At 37.4% G+C, this 25,717-nt stretch overlaps 1 long non-coding RNA gene across 1 annotated transcript in view; it reads right to left on the bottom strand.

Moving 5' to 3' along the window:
- Positions 1-6,328: 6,328 nt before the first annotated feature.
- The window catches only part of LOC103347702 (uncharacterized), a 465,331-nt gene continuing 445,942 nt past the window's right edge, over positions 6,329-25,717 (bottom strand). The window contains exon 5 of the long non-coding RNA XR_016230483.1: positions 6,329-6,473. This is a non-coding gene — a long non-coding RNA (uncharacterized LOC103347702). The remainder of the gene's footprint in view (positions 6,474-25,717) is intronic.

Genomic DNA, 25,717 nt, shown 5'->3' with positions numbered 1-25,717 from the left:
ATTACTTATGGGGATTTAGGGTGCCCAGTTTGAGTGTATACAATTTTATAATCACAAATAAGTATAATTACTGATGTTTTAACACATTTCTGAATACTATTTCAAAACCTAGGCCAGCGCCGCGGCTCAATAGGCTAATCCTCCACCTAGCAGCGCCGGCACACCAAGTTCTAGTCCTGGTTGGGGCGCCGGATTCTTTCCTGGTTGCCCCTCTTCCAGGCCAGCTCTCTGCTGTGGCCCGGGAAGGCAGTGCAGGATGGCCCAAGTGTTTGGGCCCTGCACCCCATGGGAGACCAGGAGAAGCACCTGGCTCCTGCCTTTGGATCAGCGTGGTGCGCTGGCCGCAGCGCGCCAGCCGTGGCAGCCATTGGAGGGTGAACCAACGGCAAAGGAAGACCTTTCTCTCTGTCTCTCTCTCTCACTATCCTCTCTGCCTGTACAAAAAACAAACAAAAACTTGTACACTGAACTTAAAATTTCAATACCTCAATACTTTTTTTAGAGTTTTATAAATATAATACTTATTTAAATGCCTACTAACTGTAAATAATTCTTTCAATGTTCAAAATCCTCTCCTTAACATGCATTGAGATCCCTCATCCTTCAAATTTCCACTCAAGATTATATTTTCCTCTTATTTCAATCCTGGATTAAGTTTCTGCTTACATGCCCCTGAAAAACACTTGTCTAAGAATATTTATCTCACAGTACTGCAATTGCAATTTGTTTCCCTGTACCTAGCACAGTCCATGGCACATAGCAAGCACTCAATAAACATTTGTGGATCAAAGGAGCAAGAAAGAAAGTAATATAGAAGAGAAAAGAAGGCAGAAAGCAGCTTTTCTCTAGTACTTACTCTTGCGGTCAATGCACCTTCAATACCTTGCATTTTTTAGCTTCAAAAAGATATACAAAATTCCAAAATGAAAATAGAAGTACTTTTTCAATTCAGTTAGATCCCACCTAATATAATCTATGCATTCAAGCTTAGGACAGGAAAGACAACCATTGGCTGTCAAGTAATGTTTGAGCAAACTCTTACTGGCTTACTAAGATCACATATAGCTGCAGTGAATTCTTAGAATATAAGATTCTGTTACTTTAGTATGCATCACATAGTCCTAAATACAATATGCACTATTATGAAATATTACATAAAATGCCACTGCTTCTTGACTTAACCTTTTCCATCTTGTTGCTTAGTAACTTTGCTCTACAAAATTTCAAATTCACACTCGCTGCTTGAAGCAGAAATTTTCTGTAGAGGAAAAGCTTCAAGGATAATGACTCAGTTCTGCAATTTAGCCAAATCTCTCAGAAGACCCTGGATGATATATGTATATCTGTAAAAGCAGCATCTCTTTCTATCTTTCTAGCATTTCACATTAATCTTCTTCTCTTTCTCCTATCCTTTGTTCATCATTCTTTAAATACATCATAATCATCACCTTCACACCTGCTGTGCCAGAGCTCTGATTTGCCTCTCACTTGTATTTCTTTATCCCAATTCTCCAGAAAAGAATCAATCATCCCTTCCTCTGTGTTCCCAAAGCCTACACTACATAACTCATCTACGATATACTTTTTTATAAAAAACATAATTACACCTAGCATAAAGAAGAACTTTTTCTCACTCTAATATTGTTTAATAAGTACACTATATCGGTGTGCAAAAATTAATATGCAGGCTCTTTTCAAATACGAATAGAAACCTCAAGAACTCAGAGTATAAAATAATCAATCCATAGTCTTTTACAGAAGAAAACACCACTTGGTGATTCCTCCTCCGGGGTAGGATGAGCAGGGCAAGAGCCAGGGAATAGTGATGGATGATGAAGATAGCCATGATTGAACATGTGATACCAGCTGTGTGGTGCTGTATATCTGCAACGAAGTTATCAGTTCATGCAAAATTTGGATGATAAAACATTTTGTGAATAACTGGTGACAGTCAGGATTTTGCACTCATGTGGTAGGAGTGAAATTATGATGGAAGGGACAGGTGCAGTCAGGTGATGGCCAAGAGAAAGGTATTAAAATAAAAGTAATAAAATGCTGTGAACTTGAAGCAAGTTTAGACATACCTCTCATGGCCTGTGCTCACTCAAATTTCATTTTAGTCCTTCTATCTTGGATCTTGTGATCAAGCATGTGTTGGCCACCTGTATCTCATAAGTAATCATTCATCCTTAAACACAATCAAGGTTGTAGATATTCTTGGGTAAACTTGAATTTGTCTAAATAATTGAACAAGGACACAGAGCAGACTGATCAGAATATATCTTAATCGCTATTAGAATATACCTCAAAGTCAGAGCACAGTTTGTAAATTACACAACTGACTGTCATTATATGGGAAGCTAAGTATACAGAAAATGGTATGTGAACTTACTAGACTGAGCACTTCTAACAAATGTAGAAGTTGTTTCCAGCACAGCTTAACTGATATATCAGGCTTTAAGAGATTAAGGAAATCATTTCTAGAAAGAGAGAAAAAGCCTGTTGTATAAACATTTAAGTTTCTCTCTCTTATTTCTTCTAGTAACAGAGGAATCTGCTGGTACCCAGATTGCTACTACATTGTTGCCTATTAGGCACTGGGATCCTTTTACAAGGCTGCAAGCTACTGGAAATGAAAGATATTTAAGGCAGCATATAGTTAAGGGATAGAGAGGATTTGAGATTGTGGAGAGAACAAACTCCTGAGATGCTGCAGGTCTTGAGAGTGGGGACATAAAGTTGTGATGATACAGCATATGGTCTCAAAGCCTCAAGTGGAACTATCTTACAAATAAAATAGTCCAAAACACTAGAATTGGTATTCTGGAAAGGGAAGATATTCCAGGATTGAAGGCCAAATATCTACCAACAGGAAAAGAATAGGCCAGAAACATTTTAGACACACGGAAATTTTTCAAGTAAATCATTCACCAAAGTGATTCTAAAGTCAATTTGAAAAATCAAACCCAGAGAGCAATTCATTCCAACTCTCTATTAGGATAAAAATGTGGACAGTATGAGCAGGTTAATAGATCCAAATTTATACTATTAGTGACCAAAATCCACAAAAAAGATAGAGAGATATTAACATTAACTTCCCTTTGGGACCAAGTATAAACAGGTTATGGTGCTGAAAGTGAGTGGGAATTTGAATTTATGCATACATGGGGCAGGCCCAGAAGTTAAATACAGGTGCTAAGATGTGAGTTGAGGCCAATCCCCTACTTCTGCCAAGAAGGTACACAAGTTAGGAATAATGCTTAACATGTATTTCCTTCTCTTTTACTGTTACATGATCATATTGAATTTCCTTATACCCTTAGAATTTAGGCATAGAAACCTAACTTGTTTTGGTGAACGGAATGTGAGTAGAAGTAATGGGGTCACGTCTAAGCCAGATGTTTAAATTCAGTACACAAACTCTTTTATTCCTTCCCACTACTGCAACAATCAAGGAAGGACATGTTAAGATGAAGCCTCTATCAGTCTGCAGCCCTGATTTTCCCATGGAATTTGTACACAGCAAGTGATGGAGAAGCAAACCTTTACTCTTGAAAGCTCTGATGTACACACTCCAAGGGGACCTCCAATAATGTTCACCTCCTAGTGCTCATTTTTCTGCATAGTCCCTTGTCTGTCAGTACATATCAAAACTTCCACTGTAATTTGTTTCTTTTTATTTATTTATTTGACAGGCAGAGTTAGAGGGGGGGGGTCTTCCTTTTCCATTGATTCACTCCCCAAATGGCCGCTACAGTCGGTGCGCTGTGCCGATCCAAAGCCAGGAGCCAGGTGCTTCCTGGTCTCCCATGTGGGTGCAGGGCCCAAGCACTTGGGCCATCCTCCACTGCACTCCTGGGCCACAGTAGAGAGCTGGCCTGGAAGAGGAGCAACCGGGACAGAATCCGGTGCCCCAACCGGGACTAGAACCCGGGTGCCGGTGCCGCAGGCAGAGGATTAGCCTAGTGAGCTGCAGTGCAGGCCTATAATTTGTTTCTAACCAATAGAATTCATCAAAAACCATGGGAGATCTTATCTGTGATAGTGGAACAACAGATGTTAAGACTTTGTCTTAAGAAGAACACCAGATGCTCCTTTCACTTGCCTTGAAGAAGTAAGCTGCTCTGAAATCGGGTCTATGCTAGAGAAGCCCAGTGGTGTGGTCTGAAGGAAGCCTCCAAGATCTAAGGACCTTGAATTTAAGGGCTTCAAGCCGAAACCAAGCCTCTCTCCAACAATCACAATAAAATAAATGTTGCCAACAAAACTACGGCACTTAGATGAGACCTTTCTTCAGTTAAGGCTCTGATGAAACTGCAGCCTCAGCTGACACACTGATGACAGCCTGGTGAGTGAGCCTCTGGCACAGAGATCCAGAACCCTAACCTCTGGCCTGTCAAAGCCGGGAGGTAATTACTGAGTGCATTTTAAGTGCCCAAGTTTATGGTAATTTGTAACACATTGAGATTTGGAAGTTGTTTTTTATTGCAGTGTAGTCCTACCCTATACTTTTTAATGGAAGGATGCAAAATAAGCTAGAGACTTGTTTTCAAGATCTTGCCTGTGTATTTGCTTACAATATAAGTGGCTTCCACTCATACCATTTTCCTATGATCCACTGGTGCTGCCTGTCTAAATATGGATTAAGCGTTGTATGGGACAGATTCTAGTTCACAAAACAACAGGGAATTTTGTGAGGTGGAAATATTCACCAATTGATTTGGATTACAGTGATCATGGAGCTACTGAGACACTGCGCATGAAGTGAATTCTTTTTTTTTTTTTTTTAAAGATGCTTTTTTTTTTTTTTTTTGACAGGCAGAGTGGACAGTGAGAGAGAGAGACAGAGAGAAAGGTCTTCCTTTGCCGTTGGTTCACCCTCCAATGGCCGCCGCTGCAGCCGGCGCACCGCGCTGATCCGATGGCAGGAGCCAGGATCCAGGTGCTTTTCCTGGTCTCCCATGGGGTGCAGGGCCCAAGCACCTGGGCCATCCTCCACTGCACTCCCTGGCCATAGCAGAGAGCTGGCCTGGAAGAGGGGCAACCGGGACAGAATCCGGCGCCCCGACCGGGACTAGAACCCGGTGTGCCGGTGCCGCAAGGTGGAGGATTAGCCTATTGAGCCACGGCGCCGGCTATGAAGTGAATTCTATGCATGTATACAGGAATCTTTTTAGAAAGTCAATTATTTGGACAACATGTGATGTTATTTGTGTCAGTCTACACGTCTGGAACACTACCACGTAACCAGATTCATATGCATTCAAGTTTGATAGATTGGATCTTAAGAAAGCTACCTATATGATTTAACTACAAAATGAATCCATGGTAATTCTGATATGAATTGATTGGGGGCTGCCTCGAATTAGTAAATCTAATGTATTTTACAACAATAGGGCTGCTGGATTAACTTTTATGTTAAACTTCCCTAGAGTCTTGCACAAGTCAGTATTTGGTTATTTTTTTTCTTCTAACTTGTTATTAATTAACTCATATCACATTTCAGATTTTGTCACGTACTACAGGCAAGTAACTTCTGTGTAAGTAATTCTGTATAATACTGGCTTTGAATACTTCAGAAAATTTCCATGTCTCAGTTAGCTTCTCATTCTCAGAATTTATCATGGAACCTGGCATATTCACTGTATTCACATGTTCATTGGTTCACTGGAAGAAATGGAATGGAATGGAAAGAAATGGAATGGAAAGAAATGGAATGAAATGCCATATCATGTCATTTCATACCATGTCCTGGTTGGTAATTTGGCTGCTTCTTACTGGCTTGGATGTTGGTGGATCTATATTTTTAGGACAACATCTATGGTAGGAAAAGGGGAAGAAAATGATACCATGTTATTGCAAATGCAGACTCCATAGCAAATTAGACTCATTAGATTTTGTCTCTAGGAAATTTGGAATAAGGATTCACTGAAAACAGTGCTTATTTGAATTAAAGGGAAAAAATAAAACAGCATGTGGGAGGTCATATTAGAAAGAAGGAGGAAAAATTCACAAAGTACAGAGAAAAATAGGGAAGCCACAAAAACATATACAAAGTTGACAGGGAAGGCGGAAAGTGGGAGAGAAATAACAAGAAATGCTGGCATGCTTTTTGATTATTAAAGAGTTGTCATTTCCATCCTTTGGTTTTCAACAATCCAATGCTTTACCTTTAAAACAAATGGTGTCTTGATTTGAAGTATGGAATTCATTAAATGCTTCTCCAGTAAGATGTGTTGTCTCCCAAGACCTGTTTATATTCATGATAAATTCTAATACACGATAAGCCATGAGAAGGAAGCTCCAACAGAAACTTACCAGTAAAGCAAGATACTTTTGAAATTATAGTTCATAATACTTCATTTATCATCTTCTACTAGGAAGTAGTTGTATTATTCCCAATAGGGCCATAGCAGGATTTGAGGTAGTCTGTGAACTAGGATGGGCAAAAAGATATCCTTAGCTCTGCCAACCTATAAGTTAAAATGAGAACTATCTTTAGTTATAGATGTGGAAAAATCAACAGTAATATAGAGTAATGTCTATGACATTACCATTAATGGAAATTAGATATTTTCTTATGTTACTATAATTTTTCTAATAGTATTTTTTATTTTATTTATTTTAGATGGAGAGAGAACAGGGGTGGGGGCAGAGAAATATCTTCAATCTATTGGGTGATTTCTCAACTCAAGTGCCTGCAACAGTTGAATCTGGGCCATGGCCAAATCTGGGGGCAAGAAATCAAACTGGGTCTCCCCCAAGGGTGACAGAGCCCCAAGTACTTAAGCCATCACCTACTACCTCCCAACATGCCATTTTCAGGCAGCTAAAATTAGAAGTGGGTTTAGGTCAAAGTGACCAAAGACATGGGATTCCTGGATGATTTGATGATCAGTGAATGGAGAATCAAATTCATGAAAACCAGAGGAAGACTAGGCAGAACCATACTCCTGTGCCTCTGAGTATTAGGATATTTCTTATCTCCAGTTTTGGACTTCTTATACCCACTGTAAAGCATCTGAATATATCTTTAGAAGAAACTTATTGAAAAATAAAAAAGTAGAAAAATTTTGTTACTGCTGTAGTTGAGGTCTTTCAATATTATATCTGCGAACATATTAAATGATGTTATCAAACTAAGTCAAATCTCTCAAATTGACTAACAGTTAAGGAACATAAATATATGTTGTACTGAATTTGGAAGTAGTGATGAAAAAATGTCAACCCTATCACTTCAAATTTTCATTCTTTCATAAAGAAATGTTTCAATGATTTTTCAGTAAGAATATATACATATAAATATATGCTCTAGTGATGATTTTTAAATAAGCATCTGTCAGCCTTCAGTTATTACCTAAATGAATTTGAAAAAGAGATTCTGTGGCTAGAATTACAAATCAGTGGATCTGCTACTTACAGCACTTAGGGAGTGAAGTACCATTGACAGTAATTACTTCTTTTCCCCTTGAGGGCCCCAGAAAAGGAAAGGATAGCATTTTCCTACTGAGGAAATTCAGTGTTTGACAGACCATGCAAAATTATAAAATTAGCTAATTGATAACTTATTAACATTAGAAGCATGCATGTTCGTTAGTAGATAGTTTTAAATAAATTTTTGTTCTAATTCCAAATTAGTATTTCTAATGAGACCTATCAAGAAATCTTGTTTTATTTAATTGCCTATATCTTCCTTTGCATTAAATCTATCTCTGATTAGTTTCTAGGTTTATGTATAAATAGAGAACTCACTAACAATGAGGTCTCTGCGTTCCCTGCACTAACAATTTAATCTATGATGTTATTATAAAAATATTGAAAATAATCAACAGCAACTACAACAGAATCCAGCCTAGAAAAATAAAAGAAAGATCACCTCTGACTGCCTCTTTAATATAGGAAGTCAACCCTTGGTTCCTGACTGACAACAATGAACAGTACATTCAGAAAGAATTGAGAATGATTCAATATCTTTAAGATCCATTTTGTGAAAAACACTTAGTTTAAGCCATTCTTCTCAAACTACTTCTGTAATAAATTTACTCTCCTGAGAAACAAGAATAGAGGCAAACAAAAAACCTTATGAAAAGAATTGCTGTAATTTGTAAAAAGGAAACAAAAGCTATTAAAACAATGAAAAACCTTGATTCTAACAGTCTCTTAATGCCCAGAGTCTTGTGGGTATTTGTAAACTCCTTACTGGTTGGCACATCTAGAATCCCAGAGAAAATGATCAAAGGGGCCTCAGGTAACTCATGTGTAAAAGGCAGAATTGAACAATTCTCTGACAGAGATACTGTGAGGATTTCAGGAAACAAGAAAAGAACAGAATCCAGTAAAGTGCCTGATATAAAACGGGTACTCAACATATTTTAGTACTCTTCCTTTTCTGATGGTTGTGTGCATATGTGCCCAAGTCCCTATTGATCATTAAGTTGAGCAGCACATTCAACAACAAATGAAATGCACTTTGATTGCAGGTGAGATAAAATCAAGGGAAAGAAGAAAACATAAATTTAAACCAATTACACTTGAAAATGGACTGGGCATCAAAAGAGTGAAGGAAAGGAGACAGGACAACAAAGCAATGTATCTTAAATGGGTAATAAAATAGTTCAAGCTTAGATGTCTTTCGTTGTTCTCAGTCTGAATCTCTGAGGGGCTTTGTCAGTTCCTCCTGGCTCTGTGTGCCTGGAGCATTTCCCATCACCCTCCAGAAAATCCTTGGCTTTTATTTGATGTAATAGATTTAAATTAGGATAATGATCCTCTCAACGATATTAAAGAATTTGGATTTACAAAAGCACATATTAGTTAATCTTATTGCTTAGTATTTTAAAGTGAACTTTAAATTGTAAGTATATAGGATGCTTGCTAGCGTCTAAATGTTTGTGTCCTCCATAAATGCATATGTTTAAATCCTAATTCCCAAGATTATGATGATGATGATGATGATATGATGTGATTAAATCAATAAGCTAGAGACCACATGAATAGGATTAGTACTCTTAAAAGAGGCCACATAACAGTATAAAGAAATATATAAAACTTGTATGACTTAAATAAAATATATATTAAAAATAAAAAAAAGGGGCCAGCGTCATGGCTCACTTGGTTAATCATCCACCTGCAGCACCGGTATCCCAAATGGGTGCTAGGTTCTAGTCCCAGATGCTCCTTTTCCAGTCCAGCTCTCTGCTGTGGCCCAGGAAAGCAGTGGAGGATGGCCCAAGTGCTTGGACCTCTGTACCCACATGGGAGACCAGGAGGAAGCACCTGGCTCCTGGCTTCGGATTGGCATAGCTCTGGCCATAGCAGCCATTTGGGGGGTGAATCAATGGAAGGAAGATCTTTCTGTCTCTCTCTCTCACTGTCTAACTCTGTCAAATAAATTAAAATAAATAAATAAATAAATAAATAAATAAAAAATAGAATAAGTCACAGAGAGATCTTTGCTGTTTTGCCCACATGAGGTCACATTCTGCAACCCTGGAAAGGGCACTTACAAGAACTTAACTGTGCTGGCAGCCTGATCTTGGACTTCCAGCCTCCAGAACTGGGAAAAGTAATTTCCCATTGTTTATGATGCATTCTGTTACAACTGCCCAAATGGACTAAGACAAAACCACAGCCCAAGTGAGGGAGAAGCCAGACAGAAAGGAAAGTTGAAAAACAAAAGGGAAAGAGAAAAGGAGAGGAAAACATAGAAAAGACAGAACACAACATACTTTAAAAATCTAACTGAAATTAAATAAATAGAAACTAGTTCTTGAGAACATAGACTTCCTTGTGCTTCTGTAAATTCTCCAGCAAAACATGGGTTGCTCCCCCAAAAATATTTTTTAAAACTACATTGCCCTTCTCTTCCATTTCCACCTATAGAATCTATATATACTCTTTGTTGCTGTGCCTCCAGGAATGCAAAATGGAAATGATAAAATTCCAGAAAATGAAAATGCAGTCAATCACGGGGATTCAGAGTGGGAGTAGTGCTGGGAAAGACCGCCGGCAATGCAAGATGGGGCTAGAAAGCATCACCGTCTGCAGCTTGGAAAGACAGAAGCAAAGGATGCCGAGGAGATTAAAATCTTAAAACAGAAAATAGTGATGACTGATACAATGAAAACAGTTGTATATTTACCTTTTAAAATCTGAATCAGTAGGATGAGTCTCTGTTTGAGAGGATCATTTTTAAACCTAAGCAAGGTAAACAGCGCAAAACAAGTCGGGGGAGTACTTCTTTATATAGAGGATAATACTTATGAAATTCTTAACCCCCAAGAGGTAGGCATGGACAGCAAACATAAGTGGATTCTCAAAAGGACTGGCTGAATTTATATTCCATAGTGCCATCAATGGAGATTACAAGGAACTGATGAACACTGTACCTCAAAGTTTAATGTCAAGATGAAAAATTATATCCACTCGTGGTACATTCCCTTGGGCCATTGTTTGCACAGGTTTGGGGGCTAGATGGAACATTAATCCATACTAGTCATGGTTATTTCTAAGCTTTATCTTCCTAATTTAAAACTTACAATGTTGTGAAATATGTTGGAAGAAAACTCAGAGACTGACTATCTAATTCAACTTCTTCATGTTATACAAAGGAAACTTGATTCCCAAAGTCATATTGACTTACCTAGTTGGGAGAAGAATAAGAAATAAAATTAGTACTTCCAACTCACAGAGAATTCTTGATAACTTGTATGTAATTAATGTCCTTTTCTTTCTAGATGATAAGTAAGAACTAAAACTATAGGACATACTGTAGACTATCAAGAAACATACCCAGAGCAGGAATCATTATGATTCTCCTTTTTCAATCAGTAAATTAATTTCTTAATACGATTTTATGGCAATTTATGTCTTCCATCAATTATTCTTTTTTTAAGATTTATTTATTTCTTTGAAGAGTTAAAGATAGGCAGAGTTACAGATAGGCAGAGGCAGAGGCGGGGCGGGGCGGAGAGAGAGATAGAGAGAGAGAGGGGTCTTCCATCCACTGGTTCACTCCCCAGATGGCCGCAACAACTGGAGCTATGCTGATTGAAAACCAGGAGCCAGAAGTGTCTTCTTGTCTCCTATGCGGGTACAGGGACCCAAGGACTTGGGCCATCTTCTACTGCTTTCCTAGACCATAGCAGAGAGCTGGATTGGAAGTGGAGCAGCTGGGACTCTAACCGGCACCCTTATGGGATGCTGACACTGCAGGCAATGGCTTTACCCTCTATGCACAGTGCTGGCACTCAGTACCTTTGTTTTTAAAGTCTATTTATTTGAATTGATTTGATTTCAAAGGTGATGTGTGTGTGTGTGTGTGTGTGTGAGAGAGAGAGAGAGAGAGAGAGAGAGAGAGAGAGAGAGAAATCTTCCATCTGCTGGTATACTCCCCAAATGCCCCCAACAGCAAGGTCGTTGCCAGGGGCCCATGTAGATGGCAGGGTCCTAATCTGTACCATCATCAGCTGCCCCCTAGGGTACACAAAGCTGGGTCGAAGTAGAGCTGGGACTTCACACCCAGGCACTGTAATAGTGACTGCACATGTCCCAAGCAGTGACTTAAAATGCTCTATTACAATGCCTGCCCCATCATGCACCTTCAAACTGCATAAATTTAGTTTTCTTACTAATCTTTTAAGTTCTCAGTCTGTTTTGAAGCCAAGCTTGAACTAAGGTAACAGCCTCTGAGGGGGTTATGTTTTACTAAAGGTCTTGAAACTGTGTTAAAACAACATCATTCTTGTCTTACTGAATTTTAAATTGTCCTGGTGAGCAGCTCTACACAAAGTAAATGGTGTGGCTACCTAAGGTGTGGCTTGCCTAGACACCTCCTAAAATAACTGACCTTGAACCAAACCATAGTAAAACTCCTCCCAGACTATCTGAGAAGGTGGAACCACTCAATCACAGCTGCTGAGCAGGTTCCCTCTGCATTAACGTGTGTGCACATATTTTCTTCTATTTCACAGAGAAACGTGCTATTTAACATGACATCTGCAGACTTCACTGAAGTAGATGGTCTCAGATATTTACTGAAAACAAATGAGAACTATTATTTAGCATGCTAAATGTAAGCTTCAAATGACAGCAGATCATTGCAAGGATACTGCAATTTTATTTCACTCATATTCAGAGAAATCAATCCACACATGTCAATAAACAGTCAAAAACAAGTAAAGCTCTGGTCACTGAAAGGATACCAATGGAATCCTACATTTATGTTAGTTATCATAACTTAGTGAAGTATTATTGCAAAGTATCTACAATACTGATTAGCTGAAACTATGAACTATACATAATTACACCCAGCATACAAATGTACATGTGTAGTTCATTTTCTGGTTTTGAAACTGTGCTATAATTGTGCCAGATTCTCTCGTTAGGGGAGTCTGGGTAAAAGGTACACGAGACCTCTTGGCTGCTTCTTTGCAACTTCCTGTAAGTCTATAATTATTTCACAGTAAAGTTGATTTGTTGAATTGCCAAAAAAAAAAAAAAAAAAAAGTACATGTGTAGCAAAGTGTAGACGAAACTGCAAAAAGAACAAAGCTAGTCATTTTGGAAAAAAGATAACCAATCTAGAGTATATGTCTTCCCTAGTGACTCACTTGTTCTCTGACCCTTCTGAGTGAGGCAATACTCAGTTCCAATGTGAAAAATGTAAAGTGATTTGTCAATAGAACTACTGTTGGAACTGTCCAGTGTCATGATAGGATGATTAAATTCCTTTCCCATGCTTACTATCAGTGCCTTTCCTCTCTATGATCTGGAACCTTCTAGTACTTCATATTTTACACTTAGCTAATGATGCTTTTGGATCTTGAGTTTTTAAGTTAGAGTTTAGGGTACTTAAAGAAAACAATATTTTTAAAAGATTTTTCAATTCATTGTGCCCCACACAGCACAAAACACAGTCCATTGACTGACTGAGCAAAAACAGATTGTGATAGGCAATCAGACTGGAGCAGGCAAGGAAAAAGGGTGCCATATCTCAAGGTACATTTATATTCATGACCTGACCTTTAGACTCCTTATAGAGTTTTGGAAATGATTTGTTAGAAGATAAAATTATTATTCCCATGTGCAGTAAATTTAGAATGGCTAACATTTTGGAATAAACAAGAATTTTTACTTGGCAGATAAACAGATCTAAATATATTTTTAAAAGAAACTCAACTTCTGCTGGAATATGATATAATAATATTTTAAACAATAATTTTTCCATTATAAACAATTAAAAGGGCAAAATATAAAAAGTTATGTTTTTAGTCACCAGAAAACTGATGTCACAGAACTGTTGTCACAAAGAAAGGAGCCCTGGCTTTCTGCCTTCAGGTAGTTTCAGGACAGGAAAGGGAGGAGAAATTCAATCAGTGGTCACTCTTACTGAAGAAGACGGAGACTTAAGTTCAGTGAGGCCAAGGCAGCTAAAACTGGGAGTGAAGGGAGTGGGGAGAGGCAAGGTAAACAATACATGTTTGTGATTGGCCAAGCGAAGAAGAAATTTCAGAAGCTTAACAATTATCAGGACTTTGTATTGCAAATAATTTGCAGTTCATGAAATCACTTGAATTCCTGTCAGTCAGAATGGAGAGATCTCTTTGTTAGAACATGGAGCATTCAGTAGATTTCCCAGAAGAAACATGGTTTAATAATGAAGACAAATTAGCCTTCTATTAGAGGTTACTCCATAACTGCCCCAACTCCAGCAGCAAAGCACAGAGGCATCAAAATGACATATAAACAATTTCATTGACATGTAGACATTCAAACATGTAAAATTATAATGACCAATAAGGCATCAATGAAGAGGCAATTTGATCAGTATGATCAAATCTTAAAGAAAATCATAATGAGAATAAAGTAGAAGAAAAAATTTCAATAGAACTTAGACATGAAATTTATAATACCTGTAATTAATTTATCACTAGAATGAATTAACAGCAGCTAAGACGTGCTAGAAAGAAAGATCAGAGAACTTGAAGATAGAACAATAGAACTATGCAAATGAGACACTGAGAGACAAGAAAGAAAAGAAAGATTTTTAAAAAGAATGGTTTAATAACTTGCAAGTTAGTTTGAGTAACAGATAAAAGAAAAATAGCTGAAAAAATTAAAATTTTAATTTTTTTTCAAATTTAGTGAAAGCAATAAGCCCAGATTCAGGAAGATCAATAAACAACAAAAAGAATGAACATGAAGAAAACCATACCAAAGCTCATTATAATCAAGTTACTGAAAATTCAAGATAAAGCAAAAGTTTTTAAAAACATATCAAGGGGTGGGCATTGTAACACAATGAGTTAGGCAGCTGTATGGGACACCAGAGTGTCAGCTGGAATTCTGCCTACACAGCTTTGGATCCAACTTCCTGCCATGCACCCAGGAAGGCAGGGTGTGGTGGCCCAAGTACTTGGCTCCCTGTCACTTACAATGGAGAGCCAGATGGAGTTCCAGACTCCTGGCTTTGGCCCATTTCAGTCCTCCTGCTGCATTTGGGGAGTGAATCAACGGATGGAAGACCTCTCCCTGTCTCTCCTTCTCTCTCTGTTACTCTTTCAAATAAATAAATATTTTAAAGATTTTTTAAAGATCATGTCAAGAAAAAAGGCATATTTCATACTGAGGGGAAATTTTTCCAGAGATACATTAAGAATTCAGTAAGCCAGAATCAGTTATATGAAATCTCAAGATGAATTACTCATTAAAAAAACGCAGCAACTTTTAGGCTAGAATGCAAAGAAAATAGCCTATAAAGTTAAGCAATATAAACGTTCTCAAACAATTCTGACAGTTCTGTCAGAACGTGTGAATGTGCACTAAAACAAATGTTGAAGGAAGTTCTTCAGATACAATGAAGTAACATCCATTGAAACAGAAGATGACAAAAAAAAACACCAAAAATTGTAAATATGGAGGCAAGTACAAAAACATTTTATTACATTGTCTTAGTCTTTTAAAAATTGACTATTTAAGTAAAAGATGTTGATATATATTTGTATTATATCTGTATATACACATTATATTTGTATATGTACATATATGCATGCACATATATGAAGTGTACCAATTCAAAAGCACAAAGGGTTAGAAGAGAAATGATGGGACTAGCTTTTTGTGTAGCATTTCAGACACCACTTGGGGTGCCCACATCCCATAACAGAGTTCTTGGGTCAAATCCATACTCTTCTCCTGATTCCTGCTGCCCAATAATGCACACACTGAGAAGTAGCAAGTGATGGTTCAAGTAGGTGAGTCCCTGTCACCCAGGAGGGAAACCTGAACTAAGTTTCTGGCCCAAATTCCAGCTCTTGTGAGCATTAGAGAAGTACCCAGTGGATGAGATATCTCTATCTATCTTCCTTTCTAATAAATAAACCTTAAAATTTTAAGAAGTGAAGTATTATAGGAAAATGTTTTATGGTTAAGCTAAATATGTATGAAAGGGTAAGTGAAATTAAATATATATGAAATCTAGAACATTCCTTAAAGATACACAAAGAAGTATAGGAAGAAAGGTAGAGAGAAAATAGCTTAACAAAAACAAAAATAATACAAAACTTGAATAATCCCCCAAAAAGAAAAGCAAGTGAAAAGGAAGTAAAAATCATATATAATAAAGGTATATTTATGTTCAATTATGTAAAAATAGTTAAATGCAAATGTTCCAGATACATAAAAATCAATAACTATCAAACAAGATAAATACAGATAATAATAAACCATATACTGTCTACATTTCAAGTAGAGTCACTTTAAATATAAATATATTAAATAAAAATATTAAATAAAAAGTAAAAAGATGAAAAACATGTATAATGCAAATAATATGTGTTAAGGAAATCAGGGGCTAACCTTGTGACTAAGAGGTTTAAGTTGCTGCCTGCAATAACTGTATCTTGCATAGGAGCAATGACTGGAATCTCAGCTGCTCCACTTTTTTTTTAAGATTTATTTATTTATTTGAAAGGCAGAGTTATAAGGAGGCAGACGCAGAGGCAGAGAGAGAGAGGTCTTCCATCAGTTGGGTCACTCCCCAGATGGCCAGAGCTGAGCCGATCTGAAGCCAGGAATCAGGAGCTTCCGCCGGGTCTCCCACACAGGTGCAGGGGCTCAAGAATTTGGGCCATCTTCCACTGCTTTTCCAGGCCCTAGCAGAGAGCTGAATCGGAAGTGGAGCAGCCAGGTCTCGAACTGGCACCCAAATGGGATGCCAGCACTACAGGTGGCAGTTTTTCCCGCTGCACCACAGTGCCAGCCCCGGTACTCCACTTCTGATCCAGCACCCTGCTAATGTTCCTGAGAAAGCATTGGAGGATATTCAAGTATCTTGATCCCTGTACCCACAGGAGAGCCCTGGATAGAGTTCCAGGGTCCTTGGCTGGCCACTTGAAAGGTGAAACAGTGGATGGAAGATCTCTATCTCTCTTCCTCACTCTTTGTCACTCAGCCTTTCAAATAAATAAATCTTTTTTTAAAAAGTCATATTAGTTACACTTAAGTAAAGGCATGTTTTCAGAGATTGAAAGGAACTTGTCATAATGATGAATGGGTCAGTTACTAATGAAGTTATATCACATTTATATTTGTAAATACACAAACAAAATTCACAAAGCAAAAATTTCTCCTAGAACTAAGAAGAAAGAGAAAAAATACAATTGTATTTGGAAATTTCAGGTCTTATCTTAATAGTGATAAAGCATGTAGACAGAATGTCAGTGAAAATACAAAAGAGAATGAGAGATGCTATCAATAAACTTGACCTGATACTTACTTACAGAATACTTTATTATTATATTATTTTTAATTAAATGAGCTACATTCACCAAAATAGCTCATATGTTGGACCATACAGTTAGATCCAATAAATTTAAAGAGATCCAAATATACAGTATGTTCTCCAGCTGTAGAACTAAAATAGAAATCAAGAAGAGAATACTATCTGGAAAGCTTTCAATAGTTGGACACTAAACAGTGTTCTGAATAAACATGTCAATTAAGGAATCACAAAAAGAATTAGAAAATATTTGAAATGTATGGAAATGAAATCATCAAACTATCAAGCTTTCTATGATGTAGGTAAAAGAGTGCTTAGAGAGATATTTATAGTTTTAATTACTTAAGTTAGAAAAAAGTCTCAAAGTAAATGAGGTAAGAGTAACTCTTATGTAACTAGAAAAAACAGTAAACTAAAAATAAATTGGTATAATGAAGGAAATAAGTAAACAATTAAAATATATAAAATAGAAAACAAAGCATAGAGAAAAATCAATTAAAACTAGTTGATCTTTGAAAAGGATTCCCACCCCCAAAACTGATGATTCTCTTACTAAGCCAGCCAGGAGAAAAAAAAGACACAAATCATCAGAAATTAAAGATTCCACAGATATTAAAAATGTATGTGACCATTCCAACAACTTGTGACAATATACTTTACCTGCAAGAAAACCACAAATATTTAGAAAATTAAAACCAACCAAAACTCACACAAATATGGAAAATCTAACTAGCTTAACAATGATTTTTTTCAAGAAAAATCTGCGTGCATGTCTCTATGAGGAACTAAATCCATTTCCTCTAAATATACAGTACTCCCAGAAGAGGGATTGCTGGCTCATGTTCTAGAACTACTTTAAATTTTTTGGTAGAAACTCCATACTGTTTTTCATAATGGCTGGACAAATTATATTCCTATGAACAGTATACAAGGGTACTGTTTCCCCACACTCTTATCAACACTTGGTATCTCTAGTCATTCTGATAATAGCCATCATAACAGATATAAGATGATATCTTATTGTGGTTTTGACTTGCATTTCCATGATAATTGGTAATACTGAACATCTTTTCATACCTGTAACACATTTGCCTGTCACACATTCACCTGTCTGCAGAAATGCCTATCCACAACCCACTTTGAAAAAATCATGTTATTTACTTATATTTTGCTATTGAATCATGTGAGTTCCTTATGTAATTTGGATATTAATCCCTTAGCTAAAATGGTTATCAATTATCATCTCTCAATCCATAGGCTGCCCATTTTATTTTGTTGATTGTTTTCTTTTGAAGCACAGAAACATTTTAGTTTGATATGACCAGCACCTCATAGAGATATATTTTCATGTTCATTACAGAATTATTTGCAATAGCCAAGATATGTCAATACCCTGCTAGTGCCTAACAATAGATTAATTAATTCACAAATTAGAAGATACATATATTTTTCAACAAGTTCATGCAAAATGTTCATTATCTTTAACCTCATTCTTGCATGAAATTTCTGAAACCTCCTTGAGTTAATATTCCATTACACACACACACACACACATCTATATCGAGACTTTTTTAAAAGGAGGAGATTCTGTCATTTGAAACACCACAAATGAACCTGGAGAACACTAGACTAAGTGAAACATGATAAAACATACAAAGACAAATACTGAATGAGTCTATTCATATATGTGAAACTTTAAAAAAGAACAATGTCTAATATAAAGAAACAGAGAGTAAAAAGGTGATTACTGGGGGCAAGATGAGAAGGGAGACAGGAGGATGGAAAGCTGTAAGTTAGATGTCACTAACTTACAGTTTTATAAGATGAATAAGTCTAGAGCTTTAATGCACAGCTTGCGCATCATTGCTGGTAATATTGTATTATGACAGGAAGCAAATACCGGAAATGTGCTTAGACCATGAGCAGATTTTTGGTGCTCTTATGTCTCCCCCAAAAAGGGGTAACAATGTGAGATGGTGGATAGATAATTTAATTGACTGCAATAATCATTTTGCATGTCTAAATATATCAGAATGCTATGTTGTATACCTTAAATACATGCAGTAAATTTTTTTAAAAAATTTCCCACCAAAAAGTCCCTCTTATATCTTATGATTTCAATGGTGAGTTCTATCAGACATTTATGGAATGGATACTACCAGCCATGGATATACTCTTTCAGGAAACAGAAAAAGACAGCACACTTTTCAAATGGTTTTATGAGGCTACCACCATCCCAACACAAAATCAAACACAGACACTATAAATAAAGAAACTACCGACCAATATCTTTCATGCATATCAATGCAAAAACCTTAATAATTTATAGTAAATGAAATCCAACAATATATTAGGATAACACACAGAGTTTGCCCTCGGGATGCAAAAATGCTTTATCATTCAAAACCCTAGTAATATAACTCACCACATTGAAAGAATTAATGAGAAATACTACATCTTCATCTCAACAGAAGCAGAAAAATTACATAATAAATTTCAAGACATTTTCATGAAACTGTCAGGAAAACAGGAGTAAGAAAAAAATTTTCAGCCTAATAAGGAGATCAACATGAACACTGTTTTCATTACTTGATTTTTTATTAATGTTGAAAACCTGAATGGTTTCCCTTAAAATTAGGAATAAGCATGAATATCCACATTTAACATTTTTATTAAACATGATGGTATGCAATAATTCTATATGGCTATCAAACAGGTTACATCACTTTGGAAAATGAAATGATGGCTGCAGGGTTCTGGGTGTTTTATCAGCTCAGATTTCTTATTAGATTATATTCTTGATCTATCAGTGTATGAAAATGTCCCAAAATAATTTGTTTTGAGAAATATTTTGGTAGTTTTGCCAATGTTTGTCTGATAGATTTGAAGCTATATTGTGGGATGAATTTAGGGTTCAGGACTGTTATTTATTGTGAATTGTTCCTTTATTATTAAGTGTTAATTCTCACTCCTCCAGCAATACATTTGTTTTTGAAAACTATCTACTCTGATAATATTGCTACATCAACTTCCTTTTTATTGGAATACACATATTTTTAATCAGTCATATTTCAGTCTTTCTATGTATTTAATTTGTGTCACAGAAATGTCTCTTTCAAATATTTTATAGCTGGATTTATTTTTTATTATTATCTCACCTCTCTCTCTCCTTTTCCTTCTCTTTATCTCTCGCTTGCGTGCTCTCTCTCTCCCAGTCTCTGCAAAATGCTCCCAGCAATGAAATTTCTTATATTTATAATTATTCTGATTATTTTTATACTTAAACTCATTTACTTCTATTTTTTTCATGTTTTTTATAAATACTAAATCTTTAATATCCACTTTGAATATATACCTCTAGTTGTATTTATTATCAGACTAACTATAATTTTCCACTAGAAACTATTGAGAAGTGCTTTTTACTATGAAGGTACTTAAGTTCAGGGAAGACATGGAATTAGAAGATAAGTTTCAGGCTGTCATTGTGGCACAGCAGGTTAAGTTACTGCCTGGAGACACCAGCAACACATACGGGTGCTGTTCAAATCCTGGCTGCTCCACTTCTGATTCAATCATTAGTAATGTGCTTGGAAACACAGCAGAACGTGACCTAAGCACCTCTGAACGCACAGGGGAGACCCATATGGAGTTCCTGGTTCTTGCATCAGCCTGGCCTACCCCAGCTGTTGCAGCCATTTCAGGAGTGAACCAGTGGATGGAAAGTCTTTTTCTGTCTTTCCCTCTCTCTCTGTAACTCTGCCTTTCAAAGGAAATAAAAAATTTTTTTTTTTTTTAAAGATAAGGTTGGGGCCAGCACTGTGGGTAAAGCCGCAGCCTGCAGTGCCGGCATCCCATATGGGCGTCGGTTTGAGTCCTGGCTGCTCCACTTCCCATCCAGCTCTCTGCTATGGCCTGGGAAAGCAGTGGAAGATGGCCCAAGTCCTTAGGCCCTGCACCCACATGGGAGACCCAGAAGAAGCTCCTGGCTCCTGGCTTCGGATCAGCGCGGTGCGCCGGCCGCAGAGACCACTGGGGGGGGGGGGGTGAACCAATATAAATTTAATTAAATTTTTCACAAACTTTTTGAAATACCCATACACATAGCAAAATAGAAGAAAAGAGGCTCCAGTTGATACATGTTTTTAAATCAAAATGATTAATCCTCCCAATGAGATGATGATATATTTGTGAGAGTTTTGAATTTGGAAGGACTTTTTATAGAGACTAAATAATTCATTTTACATATGCAAAGACTGAAACCAGAAGGTTTAGGTGAGACATTCATGGTCACAAAATGGATTAATTATTATAACATAACTAAATTGAAGTTACTGAAAGGCTCCTTGTCTAGTATTCATTCCAGATTGTCCTTTCAGGTATATGTTGTACAGACTGTTGAATATCACCATTTCTGCAGTACAGTAGTAGCACATTGCTTCCTGAAGGTGCTTGTAAGTTGAATTAATTCTGAGACATGCATATTAAGTTAAGAAGCATGCAAAACAGATGGTAAAATGCAAATGGATTAAGATCTCCAAGGTTATCCAGACCTGAATCTATTTAAAGAAGTATAGTCTGATTCTGGTCTCATCAATGACTTTGAAAACAATAGGCTCTGCTATTATACTATTATAAAAGATATGAAATATAATCCAACCTGCAGTTTCACTCTGTAAAAAGGGTATCATTTCAATATCTAATTTATTATTTTTCATTTATATATACCCTGAAGTATTATTTCTGTACAACTTTCATCTTCCCACTAAGTATTTGAATATTTTTATTATTTATTCCCCTCAAAAAATTATTCACTTGTTGGGGCCAGTTGTGGCACAATGAGTTAATCCTCTGCCTGCTGCACGGGCATCCCATATGGGCACTGGTTCTAGTCCCAGCTGCCCCTCTTCCAATCCAGCTCTCTGCTATGGCCTGGGAAAGCAGTAGAAGATGGCCAAAGTCCATGGGCCCCTGCACCCACGTGGGATACTTGGAGGAAGCTCCTGGCTCCTGGCTTCGGATCGCGCAGCTCCAGCTATTGTGGCTATCTGGGGAATGAACCAAAGGAAGGAAGACCTTTCTCTCTGTCTCTCCCTATCACTGTCTGTAATTCTACCTCTCAAATAAATAAATAAAATCTTTTTAAAAAAGTTATTCACCCTCTTTCCTAAATCATATTTCATTTTCTTTCTTACAGTTTCAGAAAATTTTTAAACTGTTATTCCAGTGGGACAAGAAATGAAGAGCCAGTGCAGAGAATTGTAGCATCAGGTCTCACAGTGTCAACAATGAAAACATGGCAATAATATTCAGAAAGAACAGACTTCGTATGAGAAAGAAAAGGAAAAACACTAAAGTCCAATTTCATATGGTGCTTCAGTTTTTGGTGTAATGTTCTTTTCTTAAAACATATATTGTCAAAACCCTGGCTCAGCAGACCTTTCTAGCCAACCTTTGAGATTTCAGTCCAGTGCTGCGTTCTAAACATATTCTTTAGCAGATAGACTAATTAAGAACTTTTCTAACAGCAGCCAATGTTGGAAGGCCTTTGTTACATTTTTGTCACATATTCTACTTATGAAAATGAAGTGTGTCCTTAGGTATTTCAAAAGGTAATGTAGTATGGGTCCCAGTAGAGTAATGGACAGTACAGAGCCTTTATATCATTGCCATTATCCAATAGGGAGTGTTTGGTTTCCAATGATAGTGATGGTTCTCTATGGTATGTAGCTTCAAAGGTGCAGAATCAAAATGCAAGTTCTATGATTCCTCATATCTAGCATAACATTTTTTCTAAATTCACGTGCACTGTCAATTATGACAATTTTTTTGAAATTTTATATGTTTTATTTTGCACATAGGCATATTCAAACATCAGAAAGGACTTGAGCTGCACATGCTCTCTTGACTACACACCACATGGAGTTTGTCTCCTATCAGCTCCAAGTTCAGCCCTTACCTGAAGGACGTGCTTGAAAACTGGCTCCTCCTGAACTCTGTTTGCACCTCTGGCTGGCGCCATCTCTCTTTAGTCTTCTCCCCATGCTATTTTCTTTTTTATCCCTGTCTCAGTCTTTGACTTACATGCTCATCCTCAGATTGCCTGCAGCTTCACATTGGTTAACAAATTCATATGGGTTCAATCCCCATATTATAGTTCAGTCCTTCCTCTTCTTTTTAAGTTGCTTTTGAGATTTGAATCTTTCTTCATGCAAGGGTCTACTCTGCTTCCTATCAAAAAAAAAGCCCAGGACCGGATGGATTCACCACTGAATTTTACCAGACATTTAAAGAACTCACTCCAATTTTTCTCAAGCTATTCAAAACAACTGAAAAGAGAGGGAATCCTCCCAAATTCTTTCTATGAAGCCAGCATCACCTTAATTTCTAAACCTGAGAAAGATGCAGCAAAGAGAACTACAGACCAACTTCCCTAATGAGCATAGGTGCAAAAATCCTCAATAAAATTCTAGCCAATAGAATCCAACAAAACATACAAAAGATCATCCACCCAGAACAAGTGGGATTTATCCCTGGTATGCAGGGATGTTTCAATGCTCGCAAACCAATCAGTGTGATACACCACATTAATAAATGGCAGAAGAAAAACCATATGATTATCTCAATTGATGCAGAAAAAGCATTTGATAAAATATAAAACCCTTTCATGAAGAAAACTCTAAGCAAATTGGGTATAGAAGGAACATTCCTCAACACAATCAAAACAATTTATGACAAAATCATGGCCAGCATCATATTGAATGGGGAAAAGTTGGAAGCATCCCACTGAGATCTGGTACCAGACAGGGATGCCCATGCTCACCACTGTTATTCAGCATAATACTGGAAGTTTTAGCCAGAGCCATTAAACAAGAAAAAGAAATCAAAGGGATACAAATTGGGAACGAAGAAGTCAAACTATCCCTATTTGCAGATTATATGATTCTTTATTTAGGGGATCCAAGAGACTATGGGAACTCAGAAAAGTTTGGTAAGTAACAGGATATAAAATCAATGCACAAAACTCAACAGCCTCTGTATACACATACAATGCCACGGCTAAGAAAGAACTTCTAAGGTCAATCCCATTCACAATAGCTACAAAAAAAAAAAAAAAAATCAAATACCCTGAAATAAACTTAACCAAGGATGTCAAAGATCTCTACGATGAGAATTACAAAACTTTAAAGACCGATATAGAAGAAGATACCAAAAAATGGAAAAATCTTCCATGTTCATGGATTGGAATATCATCAAAATGTGCATCCTGGGGCTGGCACTGTGGCACAGCGGGTTAATGCCCTGGCCTGAAGTGCCAGCATCCCATCCCATATGGGTGCCAGTTCAAGACCCACATGCTCCTCTTCTGATCCAGCTCTCTCCTGTTTCCTGAGAAACCAGTAGAGGATGGCCCAAGTCTTTGGGCCCCTGCACCCACGTGGGAGACCTAAAGAAGCTCCTGGCTCCTGGCTTCAGATCGGCACAGCTCTGGATGTTGTGGCCAATTGGGGAGTGAACCATTAGATGGAAGACCACTCTATCTCTCTGTGTATGTAACACTGACTTTCGAATAAATAAATAAATCTTTAAAAAAACACCCATTCTTCCAAAAGCAATTTATATGTTCAATGCGACACCAATCAAAATACCAATGAAATTCTTCTCAGATCTGGAAAAAATGATGCTGAAATTCATAGTGAGGCATGGGAGACATGAAATAGCTAAAGCAATCTTGTACAACAAAAACAGAGCCGGAGGCATCACAATGCCAGATCTCAGGACATACTACTGGGCAGTTATAATGAAAATAGCCTGGTACTGGTACAAAAACATATGGATAACCAATGGAACAGAATTGAAACACCAGAAATCAATCCAAACATCTACAGACAACTTATATCTGATTTATTTATGCATTTATTTATTTGACAGTGTTAGATAAAGAGACACACAGAAAGCAAGGTCTTCCTTCCGTTGGTTCACCCCCCAAATGGCCGCCATGGCCAGAGCTACACCAATCTGAAGCCAGGAGCCAGGTGCTTCCTCCTGGTCTCCCATACGGGTGCAGGAGCCCAAGTATTTGGGCCATCCTCCACTGCCCTCCCGGGTCACAGCTGGAATGTAAGAGGAGCAACCAGGACTAGAACCCTGCGCCCACATGGGATGGCAGCGCCACAGGCAGAGGATTAACCAAGTGAGCCACAGCACGGCCCCTAACCAACTTATATTTGATCAAGGATCTAAAACCAATTCCTGGAGCAAGGACAGTCTATTCAATAAATGGTACCGGGAAAACTGGATTTCCACGTGCAGAAGCATGAAGCAAGACCCCTACCTTGCACCTTGCACAATAATCCACTCAACATAGATTAAATATCTAAATCTATGACCTGACACCATCAAATTATTAGAGAACACTGGAAAAACTCTGCAAGATATTGGCACAGGCAAAGACTTCTTGGAAAAGACCTCAGAGGCACAGGTAGCCAAAGCCAAAATTAACAAGGTGGATTACATCAAATTGAGAAGTTTCTGTAATGCAAAAGAAACAGTTAGGAAAATGGAGAGGCAACCAACAGAATGGGAGAAAATATTTGCAGATTATGCAACTGATAAAGGATTAATCAATAACCAGCATCAATCAATAACTAGCATCTACAAAGAGATCAGGGAACTCCCCCACAACAAAACAAACAACACACTTAAGAGATAGGGCAAGGCCCTAAACAGATACTTTTCAAAAGAGGAAATCCAAACAGCCAACAGACACATGAAAAATGTTCAGGATCTCTAGCCATCAAGGAAATGTAAATCAAAACCACAATGAGGTTTCACCTTACCCAGATTAGAATGGCCCTCATACAGAAATCAACAAACAACAGATGCTGGTGAGGATATGGGGAAAAAGGCACACTAACCCACAGTTGGTGGGAATGCAAA

The sequence above is a fragment of the Oryctolagus cuniculus genome, chromosome 2 (genome assembly GCF_051225735.1).
Source record: "Oryctolagus cuniculus isolate XC-2025 breed Fujian yellow rabbit chromosome 2, ASM5122573v1, whole genome shotgun sequence".
Lineage (NCBI taxonomy): Eukaryota > Metazoa > Chordata > Mammalia > Lagomorpha > Leporidae > Oryctolagus > Oryctolagus cuniculus.
Note: the sequence above shows the minus strand (reverse complement) of the source record. Positions and strands in the feature narration are given on the sequence as shown.